We start from the raw sequence: 19820 nt of genomic DNA, 5'->3' as shown, positions 1-19820 counted from the left end.
AATTCTACATTATTATTTGTTGGTCACCATATAAATGTGCCCCTTTACCCCTTATGCCCATCCCCCCAACTCCTTTCCTCTATGGTAACCGCTAATCTGTTCTCTTTGTCCCTGGACCCTTTTGAGCCTCACACTGGCCTCTGGTGTATTTATTTGCAGCCAGACTAGTACGTAGTGTGTACGTTTCACGAGCAGAGGCCCTGCCTCATGTTATGCCTTCAGAAAGATGAAGAGGGCCAGCAGTTAATGAGTATTTCTAGGATGAATAAATGCCTTTAGTTGTTGCTCTCTCAGGTATTGCCTCTGGAGCCAAGCCACTTGGGTTTGACTTCTCACTCTACCACTTAGTAGCTCTGCAGTTTGGGACCAGTTATTTGATTTGCCTATGCTTCATTTTCCTCATCTGTAAAATGGGGATAATATTAATCCTACTTTGCAAGCTAAAACTGAGATGTTACTTAACTGTTCTTAGAATTGCCTACCACACAGTGAGCCCTCTAAGAATGTTCACTATTTTCACGCATGACCCGTTCTCAGGAATTTTCCTTTGGTATTTTTATGACAGCTGGGCATGGTCCCCAGAGAAGCTTCTAGCATCATTCTGACTCCATGAGAGCTCTTGCTCCCAAGGTTTACTTTCCTGCCCCCAGTGGCCTTGAGGATGTGTTTTGTTCCAGGCTCACTGTGGAAGGATAGTAGCTCCAGCGGATGGGTCATTTTATTTCCTCTCTGTCATGGTGGTTCTCAGAAGGACAAGCTCCTTCATATCGTTCATTCATTCATGCATGCATTCATTCAACAAACATTTCTAAGTTCTCCTTATGCCTGATGCTGGGCTCGATGCTGGGAGACACCGTGTCCGAGGAGCTCATGCTGGTTGGACTTGGTGGACTTTTGTTGTTGTTCATGTTTTGTTTTTTGTGTCTCTCAAGCATAGAACAGCTTCTCATTTCTTTTAGCAGATTCCTCTCCACCACAGTGTCTTTGTGAAGGTTAGACGGTGACTGAGAGGCCTCACAGTGTGTCCTCCGGGTGAACTCACCAGCTTAGCCTGTGCTTATTTTGGTCTCTGCCTTTTGCTTCTTCTGTCAGCTGAGACCCTCCTCTTGCCAGCAGATGTCCCTGAGGTGACTGCCATCCTGTATTCACTGTCCTCTGCCTGGCTGTCGGGATGCCCTTGTGTCCTGTTTGTGACATTCCCGATGCTGCCCACTGTCTTGGGCATGGCATTCTGCAGGGCATCAGTGTCTAGTCTGCAGGTGAGGGATCTGTGCCCAGTGTCAGCCTCCTCATGCCACCTGGACCAAGACTTAGCCGGGCTGCTTGCTTCTGGGCGCCACTCTTCTCTGCCTGAGTGTGCATGGTTCTCAGGCAGCTGCATGGCCCAGATATGACTTAATCTCTGGGACTCATATCCCAGTAGTTTGTGCCTTTCTGAGGATGTGGCCTGGGACTTCTGCTGTGTAATCCTGGGTCATGGCGCACTAGATGCTTTAAGTCCCTGCCACCCAAACAGCTGAGCAGATGAGCTGACCTTCACTGTGGTTAGATCGGCTTTAGCTTTCCCTGGGTGCACCCTCAATTTTATGGTAAAATGAGAAGAAATCTCAGGAAAAAATTAAGACTGTGTCCTCAGTGCAATAGTCTTATTTCCAAATATTCTTATGCTGCCAACTCCATAATAATGGGTAAATTTTTACCACTTTCCATCTGAATGATGGATTGAATGGATCTAATTTGCATGCTTTCCATTTTGTGTAAATTGGCCAAAATGAGGCTAAATCTCCAGGGGTCCTGTGCCTTTCTCTATGAATCTCTCATTGTCTCTTCCTGGTAAGTTAGGGCTAATTCATGTTTAAAAGCAATAACGAAAAGCAACAAACTTTTAGAGTCCTGCTTGACTTTGTCCATCTTCAACCATATTTGCTCTCCACTTGGCTAGTGCTATAGACTGAATTCGGTCCCTTCCAAAATCCGTATGATGAAGCTCTAACCCCCAATGTGAATGGGATTTGGAGGTGTGGCCTTTGGAAGATAATTAGGTTTAGATGAGGCCATGAGGGTGGGGCCTTCATGATGGGATTAGAGCCCTTAAAGGAAGAGATACTAGAGAGCTTGCTTACACTCTCTCTTCCCACCATGTGAGGACAAAGCGAGAAGATGGCCTTCTACAAACCAGAAAGAGAGTTCTCACCAGACACCAACCATGCTGGCACCTTTTGCCTTGGAGTTCTAGCTTTCATAACTGTTCCAAAAATAAATTCTTGTTGTTTAAGTCACCCAGTCTATGATATTTTGTTATGGCAGTCTGAGCAGACTAAGACAGCTAGTAAAGAATTGAAAGCGCCATTCTGGAGACCTCTCCACAATCACTGTTGGGTGCTGTGTGCAGCTATTTTCCACAGATCCAACAATTTCCTGCTTCCCAATGTCTTCGGGAGAGGGCTCCTGACTCAGCCAACAGGCTCCCCCACGTTTGCTGAAAGGTGTGTAGGGCTCTCTGATACAGATGTCTGAGCAGCCAAAAATGTCTGGAAGAGTTAGCAGGACAACCTTACATGAAGATTTCAAAAGAAGATACATAGAAATTTATTAAAGTTAAATCCTTTCATATTCAATTTATTAATTAAAAAAGATTATAATAGTCTTAAGGAGGAGCCTTAAAAAGCAGTGGAACTTTTTGTCTAATTACTTTCAGAAAGAACAACTCAAAATCATCTGCCAAAAGCATCTCTGTTGGCAGGCGAGCTTCAGCATTCCTCTGACACTGATATAGAATTCCTTCCAGCAGGTGCATTCATCTAATTACCTGTGGGCTGTGATCCTTGGAAATTCTGGGGGAGACAGTTCCACTCAGAATCAAAATTGGCATAAGAGATGCACATCCATTCTTGTTGACACAGCCAGTTGTTAACACTAACCCTTAACATTCTCCGGCCAAGCCTCCCTCTTCTGAGACCTGTGCTGCAGACACAATGTGTGTTCGCATGTGATGGCTGTGGGTGGCTTGAGCCCTGGCCTTGAAGCAGCCTTGGTCCTGACTTCAGGCTCCCTGGGGCCCTACCTCACATGGGGGAAATTCTGGGCAGGCTCTTCAGGTTGTAAAATCACGTTAGTTTCTTTCTAGCTATAAAAATGAAATAGACCCATGGTACTAAGTGTGGAAAGTTCAAACAAATAAGAATACAGTTACAGTAAATCCATCACTCAGCAATAACTAGTATTTACATTTTCGTTTATTTCCTTCCAGTAACTTTTTCTATGAATATATATATGCATACATATATATATACATGAGTATACATATGCATATATGAATATGCATATGAATATATGTGAATATAGATATGTGACTAGGTAATTATATTTATATAGTTGTGATTATTCTCTCCATATAATTTTATGGTTTGCTCTTATAAGAGTAATACAGGAATAGGATAGTAAAAAACAACGTAAGAGGGTACAAATAAAAAGTGAGAGTCCCCGGAAGCCAAACCCTACCTGTCAGAAGCAGCTACTTTTAACCATTTGTAACTGTGAGTGCCCTTGGTGGATGAAATCACTCCAGATCGGTTGCATCTGCGTTTTTGCTTCTCCACTTTCGATAGAATCTCTCCGTCCACTCTCATGAGAGACAAGGAGATCCCTGCTGCCTTGCCACTGTCCTCTCCGTTCATCTTCCAATCTCTGACAGTCACATTTTTTTCTCAAATCTTTGAATTGAAGAACTTTATTGCTTTAGCTTGTATACTAAAATCTTTATTTCTTTATTAACCTAAAACAGTACCTTTGGACCTCCCATTGTGAGGGATGAGGGACTTTGCACCCCACATTCCCTTCTCCTTCTCAACCAGTTTTATCACTAGACTATCATGGTGTCAAGCACTTAGACTTTGTTCTCTCTCTAGAATTAAAATTTCCATGATTTTTCTATTGATTTCAGACTCAAAAACAAAACAATTGCTGTTTATAATGTATGATTATGTAAATATTATTCCCTGCAGAAACAAATATTGTATCATTAATCCTGTCATTTGTAGGAGACGTATTTTTAAAAAACCCATAAATTAGAAGGGAGAGTGAATTAGGGAGGGGGAAGCCCAGGCCACTGATATTTGACATTTGACATTGACAAATGGCTTCTCCCCCTTCTGGCCATGGTGCTCCAGCTTCAGCACACTGTCTGCTGGTGGCAGTCTCTCCTCTCCCTGCCTTGGTGCTTTGGATCCGATCTGCTCCCACCGTGGTCTTCTGGGAGTGTACCTCTGTTCTTAGATTTTACCCATGAGTTGGATCCCAATTTCTTGGATTTCTTTGTGTTTTGCTGAAATAATACATTGAGTGAATCTGTTAGGAAGTGTCTATGAATCGTAAACTTTCTCAACCTGTATCTTGATTGGATTTTGACTGGGTATAAATTAATTTTTCCTGGAGGCTTAGATGAGGCTTGCTTCATTATCATCTAGTATCTGATGCTGTTGAGTCTTTAATGCCAGTATGATTGTACCTCATTGGAAAGTTGTCGTTTCTTTCCTCTGGAAATTCTAGAGTGCTTTTTTTATCCTGGTGTTCTGAAACTTTATGAGGTTTTGGGCTATTTATGAGGTTTTGGCTATTTGACAAGCTTTTTAAATGTGAAGGTTTATATCATCCGCTCTGGAAATTTTTCTTCTCGTTTTTCTTCTCCTCCATATTCTCTCTTCTCTTGTTCCAAAATACTTATTAGGTGGATGTGGCCCTTCCACATTAATCCTTACTGTTTAGTGATTAAATTTTCTATTTCTATTATTCTATATTCTGTGTAATCTCCATGAATTTTCCATCTAGTTCTTCTACTGATTTTTTTCCAATTAAAATTTTAATGTCCCTGAATTCTTGAACCGAGACTGCTCATTTTTCCTAGCAGCCTTTCAGATCTCCCTGAAGTGTTACGTTAAAATTCTTCCAAGGTGTCTTCTTTTTCCAGGATCATCCTTGACTCTGGGGTCACTTTTTCTGTTATCTGTTTTGGTGATGCTGATTTTCTTCAAGTGTCTGGTAATCCTTGTTTGACCATTGGCATTTCTGATATTTCTGAATGAAATGTGCCAATAGGAAGCAGGTTTCTTCGCAACACCAGCTTTCCCCCCCGAATGATAGGAATGCTGCACACCTTTGTGAGTGGGGCATCCTGATCAGCAGAATTCATTTTAGGTTTCAAGACTGAGACGGGGGTAAACAGGTTGCCCCCATGCAAATACCAGAGGAGGAGGGCCCTGCCCGGGAGCACTCACCCACCCTCAGATAGATCACTCCTTTAAAAGAGGACCTTTGCCTTATGTGGGAGACCCACTCAGCTGTTCCAGGTAGATAGCTGTAACATCACCTCCGAGTTCACCTTGTCTCCATTCCAGCTCTTTGTATCTGTCAACTCGGGGTGCTCTGTGGTGTTCCATGGCTTCTCTTTGTCATGCTTTCAGCCTGGCCTCGCTCTGCTCAAACTTGTCCATCAAGATGAGCGAAATAATTCTGCCTTCCAGAGATCTGCCAATTTTTTTGGACTGATGATGGTCTCCCCTCCTCCTTATTTGATGCTTTTGTGATTTTATTCCATTTCATTCTTCTATACCATGATTTTAAAGGGATTTTAGAAGAGAGAAATATGTTCAGTTTCCCTACTTGAAATACTTTTTAGAGTTAACAGTATAAAGATTTCTGATGTCGTTAAAATTTTAGTAAATATCACTAATACACAACATACTAGATATGAATGTACTTTGCTTATTGGTTTCTCTAGTTTTAGATTTTTTTCTTGTTTTCTCCTTTCTTTTCTTATCTTTGTTTTTCTGTTTTAAATACAATACAATAAAACTTTTTGGTGCACAAATCTTTGACCATATCTCAGGATAGATTTCATACAGTCGAGTTATTGGGTCAAAGGGTGAGAACCATTTTTTAGGTTCTTGATATGTAATTGCTAAATTATTTTCTCTAAGCTGTTATTTCAACTGCTGCAAAGTACCAGTCTCAGTACATTCTCACCAGCATGTTAAAAACAGAAACCGACCAACAAACAAAGCCCTCCAACACTGACAAAGCAGATAGCATAAAAATTGTATTTCTTTGATTACTTGTGAGATCAACTGTTATTTCCACATATTTGATTAGTTGTTTGTCTTTCCAGTTTTGTGAATTGTCTATTTAGGTCCTTTTTGGACTCGTTTGCCTTTTACTTTTAGTTATGCTGTTTATAATGATCAGAAGTTTATATTTTTGTGCCAGTAAGGCTCTCAAACTTTTCCTTTATAATTTCTTTAGTTACACTTCAACTTTGAATGTCTTTTAACGATGAAAGGTGAGTTAAATATTTATATATATTTCACTCTAGGTTTTTGATTATTTGATTTTTTTTTCTTGGTCTACTCCTTTTAAATAGTCTTACTGCATTGAATAGAATTTCTACAGTAGTGTTGGTTAATAGTGGAGGTAATGGACATCTTGTCTTTTTCTTTGTTTTAATGGCAATATGTCTGCAGTGGTTTTCAAAGTGGTGTGTGTAAGGTGTTCTTTTGGGGTGTAGGAAGAAAAGAGAAAGAGGAAGAAATGACGCTTCACTAACATCTGCTGAAGAGGCTCACATTGACACCCTCAGTTGCCCATATGCCCAGCAGTCCGATGTGATGGGTGTGATGTGTTTACGGAAGGTTCCACTTATGGGGGGGCATTGACAGTAAGACCTTCCTCATGCACTTATTTCCAGTGACTTGTGACACAAGGCCTGGCAAGGGGGATTTACAAATTAATTAGTTTTAACTAGACTGACACTCAGAAAATGGGCAAGATGTCTGCCAAGAAGCTCCAGCTTTTGGATCATGTTGATCATGCAGGCCCAAGTGGACTCAAGACAGTGGCTCAGCTGGCATTTCCTGTGGTCCCCAAAGGAGAACTTCATCAGCTACTTTGTGAATTAAAACACTGACTAGCCCATCAGATTGGACAAAAGTTGACCAAAACAATTTAAAAACTTCAAAAAGGCTGTTTAAAATGTCAATCTATATTCGCTTTCATGAATAATGAGACCTGACCTAAATCTTTGAAATGAGATGGAAAATGACTGCAGATGGCTTTTATACCACAATAAAATGTGTGGCTTATTTTAGGGCAAAGTTCTTAAAAGAGTTGTCAAACAAAGAAGAGTCACACACTGTCTCTCATAAACAGGCAAATGGTTCACATTTGCTGATCTTTTCTGAGATGGCAGGATGTTGTCTGCTACACACACTTAAGGACGGCATTTTAACCAAGATTGAGGAAATAACTGCTTTTCAAAGGAAACTCATGCTATGGAAAGAGCATTTTTGAAAATGGATGTTTTTGGAAATGTTTCAACCATTACGTGATTTTGTGGCTAAAAAAAATGATGTCCGTGTGCTGTCTACAAACCCAAATCTGTGAAGTTAAAAAATCTGGAAACAGAATTTTGTCAACTGTTTCAGAATCTTCCAAATGAAGAGATCGAGTGTTTTTTAGACCCATTTGTTAAAAATATGAAAATGCTACCTCTTTCAATCAGTTTGCAAAATCATCCATCGACATTAGGGAAGATGAAACTTTACCAGCCAAATATCAGCAAAAGTCTTGGCATGCTTGCAGGATGGAATTAAAGAGTGAATATTGTGATTTAGTAAATACTGCCAATGACATTTTTCTTTCATTTGGATCTGTGTCTCTTTCTGAGGTGTATTTTTGGTTATGGTGGATGTTAAAATCAAGTATGGAAATACACCCAACCTAACACCAGATCTTCAAATCACTGTATAACCAAGCGTTGTGTCACAATTTTCAATAAGCATGAATAATATTAAATCACATTGCTTCCAATAAAAAATCCAATTTCCATATTTTGAGAGAAAAATCATTCCTTTAAGCAGTTTTAAATTTATTAGTCTAGAATTGCACATAAAATTCCCGTATTTCAGAATGTTATGTATTTGTACTTTCTCTATTTGTTTTAATAAACTTGTTAGAGATTTGTCTAGTTTATTGCTTTTGTTTCAGAGAACCAGCTCTTTTAATTTATGTTTCCCAAGTCATCTCTTCCATTATTTCCTTTTTTCTGTTTTCTTAATTTATTTTGTTGTTATTTTTCAAAGAAGTTAGCATTGAAGGCTTAGCAAGCATTTATTTTTCCTTTCAAATAATGAGAGTGCTTAAATACCTCACATTTTATCTGAATACTGCTTTGCTACCATGCATATCCTGTTTTTAAAGAATTATTTCCATTTTTGTTATTTTAAAGGTAAACTGTAATTTTAATTTTACTCGAAACTTTGATCTAGGAAGTATTTAAGAGAGCATCTTAAAATTTCAATTTTAATCAGTAAGTTCTGGGGATCTACTGTACAGCATGATGACTTTAGTAATAATACTGTATTATATCGTTGAAAGTTGCCAAGAGTAGATCTTAAATGTTCTCATGACAAAAAAAGATGGTAATTATGTGACATGATGAAGGTGTCAGCTAACGCTATGGTCATATTCATATCATATTGCAATATATATGTGGATCAAATCAATACTTTGTACACCTGAAACATACACAATGTTATATGTAAGAATACCTCCAAAAAGCTGGAAAAAATTTCAATTTTAGCTTTTAAAATATTGACTTTTATGATCGTTTCTACTTATATTCAACTGTGCTAGCCCTGCTTTGGAGCACCTTTTACTGAAGTTTTGTGGTCTGCTGTTTGATAAATTTTGTAAATGTTCCACACACATCTGAAAAGTGATCTCTGGGGGCTGTGGACACACATACACACACACAGACACACTATAAATCAGCCGTGATAGAAAATGTCTACATTTTTCATATCCTCTTTCTTTTTATTTTTTGTCCAAGTAATTTGTCACAGGCTTAGAAGATGTCTTTAAAGTCTTCACCAATTTTTTTTATCAGTTTTGCTTTATATTTAATTTATTTTTACTGTATAATGGTATGATATATGAGACATAGAGGTTTGTGACTAATATATTATCATTTTGGATTTTATCCTTTTTAAACATAAAATGACCTTCACTGTACTTTCAATGCTTTTTATTTTTCATTGTTTTGAAGTTAGAAGTTTCTTTTCTTTTCCATTTGCCTTAGAATCGTTTCCCATAATTTACTTTGTAAACTTCCCTACTCCTTTGGCTTGAAGGGACCCTCTAAAGGCAGCGGTGGGTTGAGATTCTGTCTTTATTGTGGCTGCTTGCTGTTCTGAAGGAAACTGGGTCTCATTTTGTTCCTTTGTGGGTAACCTGTATTTTCTACTGGATGCTCAGAGGACTTTTCCTCATCTTTGAAATTCAAAATGTCCAGGATATCTAGTTCTGTCAATGTGGTCGCTAAGGTAACTTGGATTCTTTTCCTGCTATAGACACAGAAATGCTGGATAAAATATAACACAAATCTAATCGTGTAGCTCTGCCAGTTGTTTGCCTTTGCTTGCTTGCTTACAGACTTATCCTTCTCCCTCCGTCTGCTCCACTCTGCATCGTAGGGACTGATCCTTGCAAACTGCATTTCCAGATTCCCTGGCCAAAGGGAGGCCAGCGGGATGATGAGAAGGCAGGGACAGAGAGGGAGGCTAGGGCACTCCTCCCTCTCTCTGCCTTTGACAAATGCCTCTGGCAGTGCTTGTTTCTCTTCAGTGGCTCCTGCCCTGCATCTTAGCATGGTCTTCCTTCCACAGCCCCGGTTCCTGTTGGGCAGCCTCTACCATGGTTCTAGCTCCTTCTGGGCACCCCGACTTTCAGATTCTGGTAATGCCACCTTCGCCCTATGTCCCTCCAGACTAGGGGTTGGAAGAACTTTCTGCTATTGCTAATCTCTGATAACCATGTTCTGTTGGGTTTTTCAGCCCTTCTCACCACTTAGTAGATAGCTCACTGTTTCATGTTTTTTTATTGAACTACCTGACATGGGCTGTGTTTTCCTGACTATGCTCTAACTGATAAAATAACTTAGTGTGAAAGAAAGGAAGAGGAAACGCAGAGCCCAGAGAGGAGAGCGTAGGAGTGGGTGCTGTTGCAGAAGAGGAAAACCCAAAAAGGCTCTGGTCATTGGGAGTTTTAATGTCCGCACAGGGATGAAAGAAGTGGTCTTGGACCCAAAACAGCAGGAAGCAGGAAGTGAGACCCTGGTTTGGCTGCCCCTTCTATAAGTGGGGACTTAGATTCAACCTGCCCACTGCTCAGCAAAGTGGCAGAGATGCTTATTTCTGCCCAGAGCAATGGCTGCGGAAGAAAAAGGCCCCACTGGCAAATCAGAACTCCAAACCTGTGCCTCAGGGATGTCCAGTCCAAATTTACACTCCCACGTGGTGTAGGCATTCCAAGCCAAGAGTGAATGTACAAACTGGTCCTCAGCTGATGAAAAGCCTGTGGCACCTGTGCACGGGCGTGGATCTTTGAGCACAAAGGGAAAAGCAACACCTGCTGAAGATGCTGCTAGAGTTGTGGCCCACAAAAAAGTGACAAACCACACTGGGAAACTGTTTACTACTGGGAAAAGTCAGAGAAGTACAAAAGAGGATTAGTGCCTTAAGAAATTGAGATCACAGAATGATATTCTGAAAGAAAATATGAAGAGGTAAAAGAATAAAAATTATAATGAAAGATTCATACTCAGTGAAAAGTAAGGGGTAGATTTATAAAAGAAGCAAATTAAACTGCTAGAAATGGAAAACGTTCATTAAGATGAAAAACTCAGCGGACAGTTTAAGCCACAAGTTACAAAAGAAAAAGAGTTAGTGATTTTGAAAGTAATTTTGGGGAATTACTTATAAGATACAAAGAAAGATAAAAATATGAAAAAAAATTTCAAAGAGTTTGAGAAACTTGGAAGATAAGTAATGTCTCAGTTAAGGTTTAGTTCAAGGACCAGTAACCACTCTGGGTATTGTAGCCAGGAAGGAATTTAATACAGGGAATTTGATGCTTACAAGATTGTTGAAGGGCTGAAGGAGTGGATTAGGTGATCTTTAGATTGACTCCCAGAATAATTCAGAATCGACTCTCCAGGACAGTTACTACCACTGAGGCTGCTACTGGAGTGTGTTTGCTCTTCCTAAAACTTTCTCTTTACCCCTCAAAAGCTGGAGAATGGACCCTTGAAGCCATGATCCAAGGATTCAGAAGCCATTGTTACTCTTCATACCGTCACCGTGACTTCTTCCCAGCCAGGTAGCTGAGGAGTGGACAGTGGAATGTTGCCACAGGAAAATGTCATGTTTCCATCATTTTTCTTTCCTGTAGAAACAGCCAGAAGTGGTCAGGGAAAACGCCTTTATCCAGTGGCATGCTGGAGCCAGCTCATACCAGTTTGAGCCAATTGTTAAATTTTCAGTAATTTTATGAGCTGGTTATTAAACATACCCATTCTTAAATGAATGATAAATGAAATATAAACACATTCTCAAATGAACTACAAACTTACAATTAAATAAATTATAAAAATCAAAGGTGATAAATACTAAAAACTCATTACTTCCTAAGTATTTGACTACATTTTATTATTGTCTATGATTTTGTAATCAATTTAATCTATGGTGGAAATAGTGTGTAATGGTGTACTGGTATACCACTGCGCATCTTTTCCCAATACCATTTTCAATGACATCATGTTGGTAGCTTCGAATTGGCCACGGTGGGAGTATTTACATCATGGAAATGGGAAAATGCTGCAAGACGTTTTTTGAGACCCAGTTAGTAAGCATTTACCAGTACACCACTGCTTTTGCTTCACTTCTACATTCCATACTTGTGCAAGTGCTTTTGTATACGGGAACTAAATCTCATCCAGAACTCTAGTAGCAGGAGAGTCTGGAAAATACACCTATTAGTTTTTCAATTTTCTCAGTCTGATGGAGTATGAATGGATGTTGGATGAGCCAATCAAGAGTACTGAGCTTGAATGAAGAGGTCCAAATACATCTAATAAAAATTTACGAAAGAGAGAATATAGATATTGGGAGAGAGCCTATATCTGAAAATATAGACTTAGAATTGTCTAGAATGAGTATTAACAGGTGAACAACAAGTAGACTTCTCAAGAGCAACAAATTATCTTCAGAGTAGTAAGGAAATAATTAGCTTATAATTCTTTACCAAGTTGAACTATAATTAAAATGAAATTGAGATATAGACCTTTTTCTTTTTGTTTTTTTTTTTGGTGAGGAAGATTAACCCTGAGCTAACATCTGTTGCCAATCTTCCTCTTTTTTTTTTTGCTTGAGGAAGACTAGCCCTGAGCTAACATCTGTGCCAATCACCTCTATTTTGTATGTGGGTTGCTACCATAGCCTGGCTGATGAGTGGTGTATGTCCATGCCCAGTATCCAAACCTGTGAACCCCAGGCCACTGAAGCAGAGTGTGCCAAACTTAATCACTACACCATGGGGCCGGCTCCCTAGATATAGACATTTTAAAGACAAAGACTTAAAAAGCTTTCCATTTGCAGTTCCTCAATGAAAAAATTGCTAAATTCCCCTCATTGAGAAGGGAATTGAACCCAGAAGGAAAGAGTGTTCTGCAAGAAGCAACAGTAAACAGAAAAATTGGTAAACTTGTGGGAAAGTTTAGATAAGCATTGGTTGTAACATGCAACAATAACAACAACAACAATAATGATTAATTTTGGGGGGTTTAAGAGTAAAGTTGAACTGAAATATTGGACAATAACATGGAAGAACAAAGCAATCCAAAGATGATAAACAACCCAGTGGATAAAGATGAAAAGCAAATTTATAGAAGAGGAAATAAAAATGGCCAAAAACCATATAAAAAGATGCCTAAATTAGCAATCAAGGAAATCCAATTAAGGAAAATGGGACAGTCTGATAATACCAAGTGTTGGCAAGACTACTGGGGAAACAGACATGCTTTTAGACTAATGGTGGTCTGTAAATTGCCACAACCACTATGATGGTTTGAAAATATGTCCACAAATTCTTTGATACTCTATCTTTCAAAAAGTGGAGCCTAATTCCCCACTCCATGAGTGTGGGCTGTACTTAGTGACGCTTCTAATGAATAGAATGTGGCAAAAGTGATGGTGTATGATTTCTGACACCAAGTCATAAAAGCTCCCTCCATCTGTCTCTTGGATCACTTGTCCAGGGGAAGCCAGCTGCCAAGTCATAAGAACACTTGAGCAGCCCTATGGCGAGGCCCAAAAGGAAGTGAGACCTTTTATGAACAGCTAAGTGAGTGAACCTTCTTGAAGTTGGAGCCTTTGTCTCCAATCACATCTTCTGATGGTGGTAGCCCTGGTCAATGTCTTGACTGCAACCTCAGGAGGCCTCCTGAGCCAGAACCACCCAGCTAAGCAACTCTTGATTCCTGACACACAGAACCTGTGAGATGATAAATATTTGTTGTTTTAAGCCACTAAGTTCAGAGATAATTTGTGATGTGGCAATAGGTAAATCAACCACTATGGAGAGCAATTTGGCAAGATCCAGTAATACTGTATCTAGGTATGTAGGCTAGAGAAGTTCCTGCAAATGTATACAAAAAGACACACCTGAGGATATTCATTGCGTCGTACTTTTCTGTCAATTGAATAATGGGTAAATAAATTGCAATATATTTATACAATGGAAAAACAATGGAGAAGTTAAAATAGAATTAACTAAGTGTGTGTTTATGGATTTTGATAAATTTCTAAAATTTAATATAGAGTGAATTGTGCAAGTTGCAAAAGCATATGTATGGTGTGATATTATTGATGTAAATTTAAAGGTATATACAGCAATACTATAATATATTCTATATGGTTACATTTAAATGCAGAAAAACTTAAAAACATGGAGGGCAAGGATACATTCCACCTCCAGAATAGAGGTGTAGTTGTGGAGGGAGGTGGAAGAATAGAATAGATGGGCAAGGCTTCAATGTAATACATTACTTCTTTAAAAAGATCTGAAGCAAATAAAGCGAAATATTGGCCTGTGTTCAATCTGGGTGGTGAGTCCATGGGAGCATTATATTATTTGCTGAATTTTCTGTTTGTTTGAAATAATATTTATTGCTATTAATGTAGATTTTCATTCTGCTACTGTTTTGGGATGTCTTCTTTGCTTTGCAAAGGTCTGCACCTTTTCCAAATCAGCTTGCCTCTAACCTAATGTCTTTCTTTTTGACTTAATATCTCCTCACCTTATTCTGATATTTCCTTGTGAATTTGCATTCTTATTTCGTAGACAACCTGCTTTTTTACTTGTTTTTAAGGACATAACCAGAAACTTTGTAAAATTGTCTTCTTTCTTTATCGTATCATTGTTGACAATATGCTTCTTGGTCTACATCTTCTTGAAAGTGCTTCCTCCTCTAACGATGCAGAACTTTTATACAAACCCCCACATTGGTGTTTTCTGCTTACTCATTGCTATCTGATTTGAGCTCCATCCAAACCCTGTTTGCCAATTGGCATGCCCCTGCAGGATCTTAACAAGGGAACACAATTGTTTTATAAGTGCTTGGCAAACACCCAGGGTCTAGCTGGCATTCCTCTAGTGCATCTTTGCTGGAGTAAGATGGGATCTTCTTGTCCCTATAACTTAAATCTTGGACTCTGAGGAGGAGACAGACATTTCTGGGGTATCTGAGGTCTTCTGCAGTACTTCCTTAATCAAAAGCAATGCATGAAAAAAAGCCATAATCCTCGTAGGTCATTGCTCCTAGGGTCGTTCTCACAAACACCCGTGCCTGCAGCAAATTTCACATCTTCCTGTGTAGGGTCCATGGTCCATGCCTCACACCCTTCCATTGCTATCCGTGTTGCATATGGGAGGTATGATTCCTGAGTAGCTAGAGGAAGGGGGTTCCTGCTTCACCGTGGTGCTAAGGACAGTGGCGATTTGACCTTGGCTGCTTTTAAAAAGCAATTCCAATGTAGCCAGAAGAGTGATTCTCTGATGTCATGGTTGGTCATCCCTGAGTCGCTGAAAAAGAAGAGAATTTGGGTAGATAAAAATTTCTTGTTATCCCTTTACTATCTGACTCTGTTATTTAGTTTCTGAATTCAAAGTGTCGGTATGCCACTGATTATTTGTCATTCTAATCCTAATGTGGTGACTTAATGGAAGCTTCTTCCATACCCTGGTGCTGTCAGGAATATCGTTAGTTTTGTGTCCCTTCGTGGGTATTTTTAGGGGAATTTGACAAAGGCCTTATCGGGGTCGGCTAGGCTCTTTAACTTTAGAATGCAAGGTCAACATAGCCCCTTGTATGTCTGGTAATTAGAGGACAGGAACCCCTGTCAAGTCTGCAGTAGATTCCACACACTCCAGACACTCTACCGAGAGCCCAGACTTCAGCTGAGGTCTTGCAGCTCCTTTCCAAAGTCCATCTAAGACTTTAAAAAATCTTAAGTTCTTTGAAAAAGTATCGGAGACAAGTTAAAATGCATTTCTCTGGATATCTTTCCTCTTCTCTTTGTGGTCCATTACCAGAAATTTGTGCAACTTAAATACTTTAGAGCAGTGCTTCTTAAACTGTTAGTGGGGAAAGACTAGTTTTTTTTTTTTTTTTAAAGTTCCAGTCCTTGGCAGACTGATACTTTTGTAAAATAAGGTAAGAATGAATCACTGTAAAAAGAAATTAAAAAGCAACGATATACAAAAATCAAGTCAACTGGTCACATGCTTAGATCTTTGGACAATGCTATAAAAATTTCAATGCATTCTCTCAATTCCTGTGCTTATCTCATTCAGACCAGCAACAAACAGTGTTCGACTGGCCGTGGTCCACAGACCACACTTTGAGTAGCACTGTTTCAGAGGCCATGCAGAATTATGTTTGGTACACTCTTTGTCCAGAATAATAATATCAGACTATAGCAATGTGCCAGGGTCTTAGGTACTGTAGTGAAAAAATGTGGAAGGTGTGTTAGTCTGCGTTCTCCAGAGAAACATAATCAACAGAGTATGTATAGAAAGAGATTTATTATAAGGAACTGGCTTACATGATTGTGGAGGCTGAGAAGTCTCAAAATCTGCGGTTGGCAAGTTGGAGACCCAGGGGAGCCTATGGTGTAAACTCCAGTCTGAATCTGAGTCCAAGTCCAAGGGCAGGAGAAGACGTGCTCCAGCTTGGCAGTCAGGCAGAGAGAATGAGTTCTCCCTAACTCTGCCTTATGTTCTATTCGGGCCTCCAACAGATTAGGTAAGGCCCACCCACATTAGGGAGGACAGTCTGCTTTACTCAGTCGACCCATTCAAATATTAACGTCATTCAGAAACATCCTCACAGACACACCTAGAATAACGTTTAACCAAATATCTGGGCACCCCGTGGCCCAGTCAAGTTGACAGATGAAATAAACCATCGCTGCAGGGCATCATCTCAAGTCACTGTGAACGGGGCTCTTCAGCTTATTACTCTGCCAAGAAATATACCAGTTCCTGGATCCTGAAAACAGGAGCTACCTCTTTTGTTTTTAACTTCCCGACACCTTGTCCATTATGTGACCATGGAGCCAGCCTCCCTGGAGCCCAGGAAATAGACTCTTCTTCAGCTCTGATGCTTTCCATTCAAACAGCCTCCTCCTCCAGATTCAGCCAGCTGCTTGCTGACACCACCCCCTGGTGCTCTGCTGCTCACACACCGGATCCCTCAGCACCGTGATGCACCAAGCCGGCCAGCTTCTCTCTGAAGCTCCCCCTCTGCCAGGTCCTTACTGACCCTCCTTCAAAACCCAGCATGTTTTATCTTCCACCTAAAGCATCCAAGACCTGCTTTGTCCTGGATCCTGCTTCACAGAATCCTTAGCAAGTAATTTACTGATGATATTTACTGAGAATGTGCCTGGTGCTAAGTCTGGTGCTTTCCATACCTTATCTTATTTCATATTTACAAAAATACTATTCAGTATGTATCAAAACCCTACTTTTACAGAGAATGAGACCTAGGCTTACAGAGGGTAAGTAACTTACCTACATGGCTATTAAGCGCAGAGCTATGATTTAAATCTAACACTGTTTTTGATGAGAAAGTCCTGATTCTTGACCATGAAACCATATTGCCCTACCAAAAATACAAATTATTCACATGATAAACAATCTCTTTAATATTTCTCAATGAGTAAAATTGCTGTTGAAAATATTTATATTTTTTCACCTCCACGTAAGGATCCGTCTTTAAGTTTTAGTTCAACACCATGGTTGTCTTTGCTGGTGAACTTGTATGTTTCCCTTCCTTAGCCAAAGAGAGGCTCTTAAAGCTTGGGCTCTTAAAGCTCCATCAGTGGCTTGGAGCAAAATTTAGTCCTTAATTGCAGCAGCTGTTTTTAGCTTACTTGGGATAATGTTCTTCCCTTTCCTGAACATGACTTTATTTATCGATATGGATAGTTCACTTGCACGTTTCTGGAATTTCCCGCTGGACTTTGAGCATTTTGGCTGCAGAGACTGATGAACTGAATGTGTACCTAATTTTGTAAGCTGATTTTTCCGGAAGCAAATTGTGTTGATCTATCAAGTGGGATTCAGATATGACCAGTTTTCTCTGCACTATCTGCTAGGGAGTGGCTTGGATATGTTCGTTTGAGTATAACCTTGTAACTGAGGCTGTAAAAATTTGTGTGGTGTATCCAAAGCTTCAGACAGCCAGATAAAGGCGGTAATGGGAAGATATTTACAAAATGCTGGGGAACTAATGTGATGAGTGGCGAAATGGGAAGGAAGGCTGTCAGCGCCTCTACTCACCTGCGTGGGGCTCTCTCTGGGTAGTGAAATTAGATAAGATCAGTGAGGGTGTCTTTGCATGTTTATGAAGGACTTATAGGATGGTTAAAATAACAGCTGGTGAGGCTCCAGGATCTTGGGGGGCCAGTGCCGAGGGGGAAGCTGGAAACACATAGGAAGCGTTAACCGGTGTTGACTTCTCATCCCCAAGACTGGGAACCTGTCCACACTGAAATGACCACAGCACAATGGTCAGGAGTGGCCTAACTCGTATGTCTGATTCTCACTTTTAAACCTCTTTGGTCTGAAATTTAACTTAGAGACAAGAAGAGATGGTAATTGAAGCGTCCTTGCAGAGAAAGATTCTTGAATTCTATTTATGTGTAGAGAGAGCCTCCCCAACGGCTGGGAGGGTGAGGTCTGACTGATAATCAGCTAAAGATATACCCCTTATAATTGGCAAATGTGTGCACACTTTGTATCTAGCATCCGGCCATTTGTGATCGGCTTGGGGAGGTATAATTTGTTAGCTGTGGAAAGAGTTAAGGGTGGTTGGGAGGCTGACACCTGCCTCTTGCCTCAGCCATGTGTCTGTTTTACTTTTCGGGGCCCAGAACATTTGGGAGAGTTCTCCCAGTTGTATGATGAGTGCAAAGTACCTTTCATAGAAATAAAGGAATCAGGAAGTGTGGTGTATTTTTTTGGAAGATAATTAATTCATTTTTAGACATGTTGGGTTTGAAATGAGAGTTTGACGTCTGGATGGAACTGTCTAGTGCTCAGCCGAGGCTGCTTAGTTGCAGTAGCACTAAGGAGGCTTGTGTTCCAGAACTGATTCTTTCACTAACTGGCTTTGTGCTCTTGGTCAAGCCCTGTTACTTTTAGGAGTCTCGTTGGTTGGTCTCTAAGTCAGCAGCTCTCAGCCCAAACAGGGACATGCTGGTGTGTGCTCTAGACTGGAGGGAGAGAGTGGAGGGGGTGTCCTGCAGGGCCTGTCACTCAGTGGTGTCCCAGGGAAGAGAAGACAGGAGCCCTCACTCCCTAGTGCCTGCCAGCTCCAACATCCCGTGATCAGTGACTTGAGTGTGCTCTGAGGGATGGCAAGGTTTGGGTGCCCTGAGCAGTCATCCTCAGAGACTAACCTTCTGTTGGCTGTCTTTTCCTGTAATTTACACCTTGTTACCCAGCAGTGCCCAGAGGGGCCGCTTGGGCCACTTCAGCTTATGGTACAGATGAAAACTTTAGTGCCAAGGGGACTCTAAAGTGACATACACGAGTCTGATAGGTGTGTGGGGAGAGAGCTCAGGGGTCATTTCTCTCCCACAGAACCCCTGGTGGGAGGCCCTCAGCCTCTCCTTGAATGCCCTCAGTGGCGGGGAGATTACTTCTTCCCGTGCTGCCCAGCTGACCCTTCTGGAGCTCTGTTCAGAAGGTGTCCTTTACCCGTCCCTTATAATTCACTCCGCATACTTCCTACCCATTCCCTAATTCCGCTCAGAGGCTTATCGGTCCTCGGTCCTCTTAGCCCCCTTTCCACATGGGGAAGCAGAACCTTATGTGCTCAGTGACTCACCTATCATGACAGCCGGGTTCTTTCTGCTGTGGAGAGGCCCACCTTTCTAATTGCCCTTCCTCTTTCTGTTCTGTGCCTGCTCTTTCATTCTCCTTATGCCTCTCTTCCCTCCCCCCTACCTTAGCCTGGAGGCTCCGGCCTGCCTTGTGCTTGTGGGAACTTCTAAGCCCCAGTGGTGGCTGCCTGGGCAGAGGAGCTTTGCCTGGAGGGCTTGTTATTCTGGTCCAAGGGGATGCTTTAGTTTCCTGTGAGAATGCTGGAAGCTGCTTCGTTCTGGGGCACCGTAAGGCATCACTTACCTTTGCAGCAGGGCAGGTGTGAGTGGTATCTCAGAGGGGTGTGCTCGTAAGCCACTCATACAAGCAGGTGTCTGCATCCCAGGCAGTGTGGGGGCTACTTCTCAGAGGTGCAGACTGCTGTGTGTGTTTACTTAGAGCCCGGGCATCTCCCCGCTCTGTGAGTGCTGTGTGAGTGGAACACCTGCTTTACCTGGGAGAAGAGAAACGCTTGGATCTCCCCATGGTCACAGCCAGGA

At 40.9% G+C, this 19820-nt stretch overlaps 1 protein-coding gene across 11 annotated transcripts in view; it reads left to right on the top strand.

The window, feature by feature from the left end:
* The window catches only part of CALN1 (calneuron 1), a 521933-nt gene that overhangs the window by 145564 nt on the left and 356549 nt on the right, over window positions 1-19820 (top strand). The window lies entirely within an intron of this gene.

The sequence above is a fragment of the Equus caballus genome, chromosome 13, assembly GCF_041296265.1.
Source record: "Equus caballus isolate H_3958 breed thoroughbred chromosome 13, TB-T2T, whole genome shotgun sequence".
NCBI lineage: Eukaryota > Metazoa > Chordata > Mammalia > Perissodactyla > Equidae > Equus > Equus caballus.
Note: the sequence above shows the minus strand (reverse complement) of the source record. Positions and strands in the feature narration are given on the sequence as shown.